At 34.9% G+C, this 12,810-nt stretch overlaps 1 long non-coding RNA gene across 1 annotated transcript in view; it reads right to left on the bottom strand.

Moving 5' to 3' along the window:
- The window catches only part of LOC140689763 (uncharacterized), a 42,412-nt gene extending 33,258 nt beyond the window's left edge, over window positions 1-9,154 (bottom strand). The window contains exon 1 of the long non-coding RNA XR_012064853.1: window positions 9,108-9,154. This is a non-coding gene — a long non-coding RNA (uncharacterized lncRNA). The remainder of the gene's footprint in view (window positions 1-9,107) is intronic.
- Between the last annotated feature and the right edge of the window lie 3,656 nt (window positions 9,155-12,810).

Below are 12,810 nucleotides of genomic sequence, written 5' to 3'. Positions count from 1 at the left end.
GCAACCACATGACCCACACTTCTTAGTGAGAGAGCGCAGATTCCATACTGAAGTGTAACATTTCACAACTGGCACCTTCATCTCCTATTCCACTTTGTGTTTTCACTTAATCTTTGCGACAGTACTTACGCATTGGAACGATCGCCTCAATTTTACAGGTGACATAAACAAATGGAGAAGTAATGCAAGTCTCTCAAGCCACATAACTTGTAGAACCCTGATTTGACACAAGGTCTGAGCTTCTTTGTAATTTAATTTGTACAGCATAGGATCCCGCTTCCAAAATTGACTAGTCTGAGGTTTGTTGTAATCTAGCCCCCAAGATGGGTCCATTTCAAAGGGACAGTCCAGTGACGGGCTAGCTGTTTTTCTAGATTGTCAAAATCCTTCCTTTACTCAACCACACATGCAGCTAGTATGGGTGTGTAGCTAAACAATGGCCAAGAAGATAAAAGCACAAGTGTTGTGGGCTCCCGGACTTCAAGGGAAATGGACATGCCCTCTTCTTACCCTCTTTCTTCCCTCTGTTTACTCGTAGATGTAATTGCTGGATTTTTAGCTACAACTTTTGGCATCATGAAATGACACAGAAAGAAAGGCAAAGCAATGAGACAGAGCTACCTGGATCCTGATGATTCAGATCACGTATTAGTCCTGGACTAATCATCTCTGGGCTAATTCGATGTGTAAGAGAATTAAAATTCTATCGTGTTGTATTAGATTGTTATTGCTACAGCATCCAGGTATAGGTTAGCTGTGTCCTTTGCTCACAGCCTCACAAGGCTGAACTAAAGACATTCAAGGCTGGGAGTGCAATCCCGTATGATGCTCTGAGGACTCTTCCAAGCTCCTTGGGTGGCAGAATTTGGTTTATGGTGGTTGTAGGACTGAAGTCCACATTTTCTCACTTGTCATTAGCTAAGGATGGCTCTCAGGTCTTACAGACTGCCTGGAGGTCTTTGCCACATGATATTATTCATAGGGTCTCTCCCAATATTACTATATTCTACTACTTCCTCAAATTCAGCAGGAGTATCCCTGGTGTGGTGCCTCAAATCTCCTTTTTTTAAGGAAGTGCTCAGTTCCTTTTAAGAGCTCATCTGGTTAGGTCAGGCCCACCCAGAATAATCCCCTTTCAATTCAAAGTCAATTGATTTGGGACCTTAATGGCACCTACAAAATCTCTTCACCTTTGTCACACAGTATGACTTAATCATGGAATTCAGATCCATTATACTCTTGGTCCCACATTCAAGTAGAGAGAGTTCTACAGAGAGGATATATCAGGGAGTGGGAATCTTGGGGAACATCTTAGAATTCTGTCTACCACATTGGTTCAAGCTATTATTTTGTTTTTTAATATACATCCAAACCTCATTATAAATAATGCATCATGTTACATTTACTTTTGAAATTGATGCAGAATAATTTGTTTAGAAAAACTTATATTCATAATATTACAGACTTGTTTGCCAAGTATCTATAGATGTATATGAATCTTTGTTTCAGATACCAAGAAATTCACTTTTAAATGTAGTACACAAATGAAATAATAATTCTGAATCGACTAGGATGGTTAATTCAGATACCAAGAAATTCACTTTTAAATGTAGTACACAAATGAAATAATAATTCTGAATCGACTAGGATGTTCTATTCTTTCTGCACTTTAGTGACTCTATTCTGCATTGTGCTTAATTTCACAAATCACTTCAAATTATTTTTAAAATAAAAAGAAATAACAATACAAAAATAAGTAATGTAACCTTCATGGAGGGTGGAACTGAGGTATTTTTATTTCCTTTTAATCATTTGCAGTATTCTATCCTCATATATTTTATTTAATCCATATATTAAATAATTTTTTCACAAAATCTTGCTGGGAAAATATTTGCCTTGAGCTGTCTTTAGATTCCCATGGTGAATCTAGATTTTTTGCTAATTTTTCTACATGATGACCTCTTTTCATTAATTGCTTTCCTAAAAAATCTCCCACCCCAGAACTCACTTGGTTAACAATGGTAAACATTTTACTGTTGGTTGTGAATACATGTGAAAAGCCTGACACATAATAAGTGCTCTGGAAATATGAGCTAATTTAATTTGATATTTCAGAGTACATTCCTCTTCTTCAAGATCTTCCTCTTGTATTAAATGATACAATATAAAGATACCTAAAGGACTTTGTCATGAGATTTTTGTACATCTAATTACTTTTAATATAATAGCAAAATCCTTATATCTTATATTGTAGTTAAAACCTGATCTTAATTTGTTTCAAGTAGGTATAGGATATTTTATCATCTGGGTATTATATAATAAATGGGTTCTAAAAGTTCTTTTTTTTTTTCTATGTATTAAATCTGGTCAGACAGGACTTCAGTCTCCACAATCATAGTCAGCCTCTGAAAACTGAATGAAAGTTTTTCACTTTTCATGTTCAAAGACAAAATATGCTGTATCCAGAGGAGAAATTTGTACTCTACATGTTTTATATAATCTTTGTTCTGCATTTATAGCTTCTGTCATAAAAATTAATCATTTAATTTCAAACTCTACTTAGATATAATTGACCATTGGATTTCATGAAGTCAATAGATACAATTTTGCCCATTCACAAGTACTTCAGGGTATTGATAAACTTTGCTATATTACATTGATGAAGCAAATACACATCAGCCTTTAATCTGGCAGCTTACTTGTGCTGAACTTGTGAGAGGAACCTATGAAATCATACAACTCCTACATTTCAGTCTACAATTGAGCCTTGAACCAAGTGGGGCAGGGCTAAACACATATAATTTACAGTCGGTGCGCCATCTCTGGTTCCCACTCATCTGTGATTCAACTAACCACTTACCCACTGACTAGTATAAAATACCCATGTATAAGAGGACTTAATGCAGTTCAAATCCACATTGTTCAAGAGTCAACTGTGTATTCTGTTCTCTTTGTCTTAAGTTCCTGAACTCCACATGCAGGTGCTCTGGGGCACTGCAGTAAACTCACAGGGGTGCCACAGGATGTTAGATTAGATGGTGCTAGTAGATATGATGTCATCATATCCTAACAATGTTGAGTTTTCAGTGATTCTTACAATAAAAAGAAAGTTCTGTGTATAAATCAATATAAAACAGGAAATGAGGGTGGTGGTGTCCAATCTGATTCCAGCGTTTGAGTAATACCCGACAGCTGCACGCAGCTCATTACTAAGTAATTGTAGTTATTCGAGAATGAACTAACGTACTACTTTTTCTTTAAATTTATGTATATTATTTATATGTATAAGTTGTTAGAATAAAAATACTCATTAAGTTGTTAGGACTTCACTTCTTACCAAATGGAATGTTAAATATTTCTTTTGGTCTAGGAGCACCAGGAGAAAACTTCTTTAGAAGAGAAGTCCGTGAACAAAGAAAACTTGGAAACTTCTGTGATGGTCATTTCCACTAATCTGTAAGCTCCAGATGGTCAGGGACCAAGTCCACCTTGTTTACTGTTCCATTTCCAGCACCTACTCAAATATATGTGTTGGATTCTTTTATTCAGTAATCAAATGACGTAAATGGTCCTGATAATTAAGCCAACTGCTCCTGCAGGCGTGGAAAGTAAGAGAAAACTAAGTGTTCCAAGAAAGATATGTTTCTTAGTAAAAGTTGAAGGTTTGGATAAATTTGAGTGGAAAATCAATTTTGGCAGAGGCCTGCATCTATTCTGTGAATGATTCCACATTTTGATCTTCTCAGAAATAAGAGAAAGCAATTTTTTTTACATTTCTTTATTGATTCATAATCATTTTACAGTCTTGTGTCAAATTCCAGTGTTCAGCACAATTTTTCAGTCATTCATGGACATATACACACTCATTGTCACATTTTTTTCTCCGTGAGTTATCATAACATTTTGTGTATATTTCCCTGTGCTATACAGTGTAATCTTGTTTATCTATTCTACAATTTTGAAATCCCAGTCTATCCCTTCCCATCCTCTACCCCCCCCCCCGCCGGTAACCACAAGTCTGTATTCTCTGTCCATGAGTCTATTTCTGTCCTGTATTTATGCTTTGTTTTTGTTTGTTTGTTTGTTTTTGTTTTTGTTTTTCAGATTCCACATATGAGCGATCTCATATGGTATTTTTCTTTCTCTTTCTGGCTTACTTCACTTAGAATGACATTCTCTAGGAGCATCCATGTTGCTGCAAATGGCATTATGTTGTCGGTTTTTATGGCTGAGTAGTATTCCATTGTATAAATATACCACATCTTCTTTATCCAGTCACCTGTTGATGGACATTTAGGTTGTTTCCATGTTTTGGCTATTGTAAATAGTGCTGCTATGAACATTGGGGTGCAGGTGTCATCCTGATGTAGATTTCCTTCTGGGTACAAGTCCAGGAGTGGGATTCCTGGGTCATATGGTAAGTCTATTCCTAGTCTTTTGAGGAATCTCCACACTGTTTTCCATAGTGGCTGCACCAAACTGCATTCCCACCAGCAGTGTAGGAGGGTTCCCTTTTCTCCACAGCCTCTCCAGCATTTGTCATTTGTGGATTTTTGAATGACGGCCATTCTGACTGGTGTGAGGTGATACCTCATTGTAGTTTTCATTTGCATTTCTCTGATAATTAGTGATATTGAGCATTTTTTCATGTGCTTTTTGATCATTTGTATGTCTTCCTTGGAGAGTTGCTTGTTTAGGTCTTCTGCCCATTTTTGGATTGGGTTGTTTATTTTTTTCTTATTGAGTCGTATGAGCTGCTTATATATTTTGGAGATCAAGCCTTTGTCGGTTTCACTTGCAAAAATTTTCTGCCATTCCGTAGGTTTTCTTCTTGTTTTATTTCTGGTTTCCTTTGCTCTGCAGAAGCTTGTAGGTTTCATTAGGTCCCATTTGTTTATTCTTGCTTTTATTTCTTCTAGGAGAAAATTTTTGAAATGTATGTCAGATAATGTTTTGCCTATGTTTTCCTCTAGGAGGTTTATTGTATCTTGTCTTATGTTTAAGTCTTTAATCCATTTTGAGTTGATTTTTGTATATGGTGTAAGGGTGTGTTCTAGCTTCATTGTTTTACATGCTGCTGTCCAGTTTTCCCAACACCATTTGCTGAAGAGACTGTCTTTATTCCATTGTATATTCTTGCCTCCTTTGTCGAAGATGAGTTGACCAAAAGTTTGTGGGTTCATTTCTGGGCTCTCTATTCTGTTCCATTGGTCTATATGTCTGTTTTGGTACCAATACCATGCTGTCTTGATGACTGTAGCTCTATAGTATTGTCTGAAGTCTGGGAGAGTTATTCCTCCAGCCTCTTTCTTTCTCTTCAGTAATGCTTTAGCAATTCTAGGTCTTTGATGGTTCCATATAAATTTTATTATGATTTGTTCTAGTTCTGTGAAATATGTCCTGGGTAATTGGATAGGGATTGCATTAAATCTGTAGATTGCCTTGGGCAGTGTGACCATTTTAACAATATTAATTCTTCCAATCCAAGAGCATGGAATATCTTTCCATTTTTTAAAGTCTTCTTTAATTTCCTTCATCAATGGTTTATAGTTTTCTGTGTATAATTCTTTCGCCTCCTTGGTTAGATTTATTCCCAGATATTTTATTACTTTGGGTGCTATTTTAAAGGGGATTGTTTCTTTACTTTCTTTTTCTGTTGATTTATCGTTAGGGTAAAGAAAGGCAAGTGATTTTTGAACATTAATTTTGTAACCTGCTACCTTGCTGAATTGTTCGATCAGCTCTAGTAGCTTTTTTGTGGACCTTTTAGGGTTTTCTATATATAGTAACAAGAGAAAGCAATTTTTGAAATCATTTTTGGGAATGTTTCTGCTAGTGCTAAAATGCTCATCAAATGAGAAATGAAACTATTTGAAAGTCAAAAAGATAGGTAAGTTCTTGCTTATACATGTACATAAAAAAATCTTACTCTTAAAATTGTGATTCAAGTAGAATGTATCCATCTGTACTTAACCTTTTCATGAAGTAACAGGTGGCAAATAGACGAGTAAAGGCAATGAACCCACTTTTTGAGTGAATAAATGTTCCGGTTATCTATTGCTGCATGATGAAGCACCCCAGAACTCAGTGCCTTTAAATAACAGTTTACTCTTATCTGTCACAATTCTGTGGGTTGACTGGACTCAGCTGGTCAATTTTTAAGAGTTTCTCAGGAGATTTCAGTTAAATGTTGGGTCAGTCAGTTGGTTAGATGACCAGGCTGTCTTCCTTTTTCATATCTAGTACTTGGGCTGGGATGGCTGAAGAGTTAGGGGTTGACCGGGATCTGTCTTTCCACAAGCAACCTGGTGATATCATGGCAATGCAGTGTCTTCCCTGGTTGCTGGCTTTCTGAGCAAATATCCCACCAACATCAAGGCAAAAACTGCAAGTCTCCTTCATATTAATATAGACTTAATAGTCATACAGAGTAATTTCGGTTGCATTGTATTACCTATAAGCTCATCACAGCATCAGCCAGAGTCAAGGAGAAGGCATGGCTCAAGGACACAAATACTTGGAGGCATGGTTAATTGTGAGGACCTCTTTGAAGATCAGCTACCACAATAAAATTTGTTTTACAGTTTTAAAGAGCTCATAGAGCAGAGGGGTTATGGGGAGGCTTACATGTTCCATGCTTATGAAACTGGTCCATTTTGATGAAAACCCTGGTAAATATCCATATGAAAGAGAACTGACATTATAGAGTTGGGTTGTCTTCTAATATTAGACAACGTGGAAGTCTTTATGGTTAGATGACCTTGGTGTACAATTTTGTACAAAGGAGAAAAATAATCCTTTTTACATTAACCATATATTGGAACAATTGTTTTCTTAACTTTCTTCACCACTTGCTTCAGTCTGCTAAATTTTATGAAACCGACCCTAGAATGATTGGACTTACTAAAAACTAATAACTATTTCTGCTTTTTTGCAGCAGGGAAGGAATAAAATCATGAAGCTTACCTCTAAAAGATGATAAGCTAGAGACTAAAAACATAGATATCTTCTAAATTTAATTGGACAATGTAATTAACATGACAAACGAAGGAAACAAGGTGGCACAGTACATAGGAATTAATCTGGGATCTAGAGTTAGAAGCCAGATACAGTAGTCCTGGGTACTGCAGTACGTTAACTGTGTTTTTTCCCCTGGTGTTCTTTCCTTAGTATTGGCATATACTTTTAGATTCTTAATTAATGTCTCTTTCCTTACATTTTCCTAGACAGAAATCATTTCTGGCCTGGTTTAGCATGATGACCCTATTCTTTTCCTGGTTCAGATTAATATTTTCTAAACTAGCTTTGTTGAACCCTTCCTCATAATCCTTAAAGTCACTGAAGACAACTCATGGATTCCAGAGACATTCCCAGAACTTTAAGATTAAAACAACCGCCACATCATGCCCCTTGGAGCCAATGTCAGAGACAGCAGATTGGCTCAGCCACATTTCTTTTATTTTCATTAAATCAAATCCTATAGAAATGTGTGTATGTGTGCTTTTTTAAAGTTACTATTCATTTTCTTTATCACTTCTAGGCAGTTAAAAAAACACAGTATATAGAATATAATAAATATTTAATGAATATAGGTTAAATGAATTATTTTTTCATTATTCTATATTTTTATAAATAGGTTACCCCGTGCATATATGTATATGGGGGCGAGGAGGGTATTAGGTTTTACTTGTTGCATCTTATGCCTAGAATTGTTTTGCTCCTCAACCATCCACCAGAGATACATCTCCTTATTTATCCTGTTACTGCCTTAACTTAAGTCTTTATTTCCTTTTCACTAGGCTATTGCAGTGTAACTTTTGGGTACATTCTTTATTTTGGGTACATTCTTTAATTCATCATCAGTGTAACACATAGGCCCTCTACGATCTACCTCCTTGTATTCCCCTCTACTTCTCTTCATCATTTGTATTACTTCTCTATCGTAGCGTAACAATTTACCACAGACCTAGCAGCTTAAAAGCAACACAATTAATCGTCACAGTTTCTGTAGGTCAGGAGTCGGGCACACTTTAGTCGCACTGTCTAAAGTTCTCACAAACCTGCAGTCAAGGTGCTGGCCAGGGATAGGTTCCTACCTGATGGCTCCACTGGGGTAGGGGCCATTTCCATGGTCACTTAGGTTGTTGGCAAAATTCATTTCCTTACGGTTGTAGGACTGAGACATTCAGCTTCTTGCTGGCTGTCAGCTGCAGGCTACCCACAGCTCCGGGATGCTGCCCACAGTTCTTTGCTGTGTGGGCTTCCTCAAAATGGGCTGCTTATTTCATTAAACCAGCAAGAAGAGTCTCCTAGCATGTCTGCTACTAAAATAGGTGTCTTAGGTAACGCAACAATCATAGGAGGAGCAGTATATCACCCTTGCATATTCTATTGGTTAAAAGCAATTCACAGGTCCTACCCACACCCAAGGGGAGAGGATTACATGATGGTACAAAGACCAGGAGGTGGGGGTCATCCTGGAGGGGGGTCACCTGAGAGTCTGTCTGCCACACCATTGTTAAGCTCCATCTGTACGGGACTCCCAAAGGTTCTGTGTTGTTGTATATGTTGTGTTTGTGTACAGTCTTCTCCTTATTTGGATTATCATTTCTATTCGTATTGTTAGGAAAAATTTCATTTATCCTGCAAAATAAAGTTCTGTTACTTTTTTGAATAGATTTTGCTGAACCTTCCCCTGATAAAAAGGACATATCACAGTCTTTTGCTTTCCCTTTTGTACCTTTTACTTCTCTTTTTTCTTATTATTTTTCATAACATATTACAAAAATTTGCTTAGCTGTCTGCCTCTCTTACCTTTGTGATATTCTAAAGAGATGGAGATTGGGGGTCTACAACTCAGTGCTAGAGTACATGCTTAGCTTACACAAGGTCCTGGGTTCAATCCCCAGTACCTCCATTAAAAAATAAATAAAAAGATGGGGATCATATCCTAATTATACTTGAATTTTCAGTATTTTGCACAGAGCTTAACACCTAATAAGTTGGTTGAATGAATAACTTAGTGATTTCCTAGAGGAAGAAACTTTCCAAATAGCCCATGTGTTGGCTCTGTATTTACTAAAAGGGTGAAAAAAAACCCAACTCACCTTAACCATGTCAGTTTACTCTCCATTGACAAAACAACAGATCTTGTTTCTATAGGATATGCTTTGCCTCTGCTTTTGTTCTAGAACCACAGGGTCACATTCCTTCTATGACCCAAACAGACTTCTCTGGTCATCTTAAGCAGTAACAGTTTTTCTCTTACCCTTAAAAATAGAGTAGAATAATAGTAAAAAGCAAATACAAAACAAAATAAAAACAATAACAAAACCTCTTCCTTAACACAACCTACTCACAAAAAAATGTGAGAAATCAGAGTCAGCTCCCTGACAAAGCCACTTAATACAATGTCATTATTAGCTTATTCTGCAAATATTCACAAGGAACAGAGGAACATATCTTCTTTTCATACCAGTGTAAGATCTGTTATCGTGACTGTCTGGAGATGTGAATATTTCAGTGAGATACAGGAATTACATTCATTCTATTCAGGGTTTCTTTTTAGGTTTTGTAGAAACATTTCCAGAGCATTTGTTATGTTAAATTCTGGTTTTCTAACTCATTGAATACTGTGAAAATAGAACAACAGAAAAAAGAATCATGTGAAAAGCAAGAGATACATGTTTTAAGAACTAAATGTCTAATGTCAGAAAATTTTAATGCTGAATAATAATAACCATAAAAAAATCTATGATTTCATTTTCTTATCTCCTTGTTAATGTTTCCAAATCTTTGATATTTCACTTCTATCAGTAAGGATAACTTCTACTGAATATCACAACCAAAATATTTAATGTTATAATCACAAATAATGTACTTTTTGTTATTGAAAAATAGGAAAATTGATGCTTTGTAAATATATGTTTTCAACAATGTAAAAGCCTGCAACTTTAGCCAACTAGGATTACTGCAAATTTAGAGTAAATGTTACAGCTTCTTTCCATAAAGGTAGGTATAGAAGATTTTTATTGCCCACAAAAATATGGAAAATAAAGTTAACCACCAAGTTTAACCTTTTATTGATAACGTGTTTTAAATGAAACCTTTCATTTTATAAATATTGATCAGCATCATGAAACTAAGATAAGGAAAATATTCGGTTATAATGTGATTTCCCAAAATCCTCCTTTTTTTTTTTTATAGTCATGATTATATCATGGTCTCCATAGCCTACATTCTCTTATTGTTTAAAAAAAAAAGACAAAATTTATGCTAAGGAACAATAATATCCATAATGGGTTTGAACTTCTTTTCTTTGAGATTAGTATTTTATTGTCAATCAAGAGGAAATAAAATAAAAATGCATGCTACTAGGAGGCATAAAGTATTTGTTTTAATAGAGTTTTATTATTATTTTTCTATTATAAAGATTCCAATTATATGTAATCACATTGTTACATTATTATGGTTTTTATTAGGGTTTTCTTGTGGAATTTTTTTTCAGTGCTTTGCTTTTATAAGATCTAGAAGAAATGTATAGTGTGTTAACTCAGCTAAACACAGCAAGGATTTGGGGTTGATATTTATGTTTGATTAAAAAAAGGATTGTAGGTGAATCTCACTTTCTTTTTTATGGTTAGTTTTAATTTAGTGATATTTATTTATTTACTTGTTTGAGAGTAATAGTTGGTGTTGAGTGATGGATACTTTCTACATTATGTATTTCTGTAACCTGAATTTGCATGACTATAATTTCTTTTTATTTAGAATAATGATTTCAAGAAAAAACAAAAATAAAATATGATTTAAAAATAAATTTATCACAAACAATAGGATAATATTCATGTCATTCAAAATATAATTGAAATACTGGAACTAAGTTTAATAAAGATTAGAGAAAGTCGGAAAAAAATAAGAAATAGGTTTTTAACAAAACATATTTTTGTATTACCTACTCTTTTCAAAACAGACATCTTTCTACCTCAATAAATGTACTTTTATAACATCAGTTTTAATGGACTCGTGGTAAAGAAATAATATAATTTATTTAACCAGTTTAAAAATACTTAAAATTTTTTTTTAAATAATGTTTTACTATTTATAATTAAAAATATTTTAAGGTTTTATTTTGTAAAAATGTCATTATGATGAGCTGCTTTGTTCATAAATTCCTACTATCCGGTAGGACAAATTCCAAAATAGATAGAGTTCTCAAATTAAAAAACAGTACTTTTTTTAAGTTTTTGGCAAATATTTTGCTAATGTGCCTTCTGAAAGAGTTGTACCCAGTCACATTCCCATCTTCACATGTATGTGAGTTCCCATTTCTCTGTGTACATACTGGCTTCTACAAGAGAATACATGTTTGCCGATTTCAGATAAAAACTTTCTCATTTTCAAAAACCAGAGGAGTTTTATAGATAAAGTTTTATAGGTTTAGAGGAGTTAAATAATTTTTGGATGTTTGTCATTTATTTTTTGTTAGTTGTACTATCATAATTTTACCCACTTTTTCTGGATTTTTGGCTTTCTCAATTTTAACAATAAGAGAGCTCTTTATTATTGGGGGCCACCCTCTGTCAATCTTGCCATAAATAATATTCACAGTTTAAATTTGTTTTTTTTAATCTATTCATTGTGTATTTGGAAATGCAGACGTTTAAAAATCATACAATCAAATCTATTTTTATGGATTTTATACTTACATAGCTTTTCTGTATAATTATTAAGAATTCTGTATTTGATTTTAAGCCTTTTGTGATTATTGCCACCATCTTCTGTTTTGGGTTTAACTTTTTAAATTTTTTATTTTGAAATAATTATACCCTCAGAGAAAGTTCAAAGCACAGTACCGAGATCCTCATAAACCTTTCAACAAATTTCCTTCAATGGTAACATCTTCCATAACTAAAATACATTATCAAAACAAGAAAATTGACATTGACACAACCTTGCCAGCTAGATTACAGACATTCAGATTCCAGCAGTTTTCATGCGCACTCATGTATGGGTATGTGTGTGCTGTTCTATGATATTCTATCACGTGTACAGATTGATGTAACCAACACCACAATCAAGACACGGAACTGTTCCACTACCACAAAGGGATTCTCCTATGCTACGCTAACCCCCACTGCTTTGGTCCGAGCCCCTGGTAACTACTGCTGTTATCCACCCATAATTCTGTCATTTAGAGAATTTTTACGTAAAGGGAACCATGCATAGCATTTTTATGATTGGTTTGTTTTCACTTTTCATAATAACTGGGTTTATTAAATGCATATATTTCTTTTTTGTTGTTTTGGTTTTGATTTTTGGAGGGGGGAGGTAATTAGGTTTATTTATTTATTTTTTAATGGCAGTACTGGGGATTCAACTCGACCTTGTGCGTGCTAGGCAGGCACTCTACCTCTGAGCTATACCCTTCCCATAATGCATGTATTTTTTTCATTGTTTTATCTTAATACCTCCACTTCTCTCTTTATATTATTATTTAATTTTATTATTTAACTTATTACTTAATTAATTTACGCTGTTAACCGTAACGATGGACGGGAGGTGGTGGGAGCAGTCTCCACCCCTATCCGCTATCTAGGAGGTGTTTTAGGAATACTTTCATGCTGCCCTACAGCTGAATCCTGGCCTTTGGCTCTGCTAGTGGATTATCCAGCTCTTCTAACCCTGGCTCTTCAAGTAATCCTTTGTTTAGGACACAAAGGAGAACTGTAGTTTAACTCTCCCTAGGGCTAAAATCTCTATTCAGTGCTACTGAAAACTCACAGTCCTTATATAAGGCTTCTAAAACTC

This window comes from Vicugna pacos, chromosome 3 (genome assembly GCF_048564905.1).
Source record: "Vicugna pacos chromosome 3, VicPac4, whole genome shotgun sequence".
Classification (NCBI taxonomy): domain Eukaryota; kingdom Metazoa; phylum Chordata; class Mammalia; order Artiodactyla; family Camelidae; genus Vicugna; species Vicugna pacos.
The sequence above is the reverse complement of the archived record's forward strand: the minus strand, read 5'-3'. Positions and strand labels throughout refer to the sequence as shown.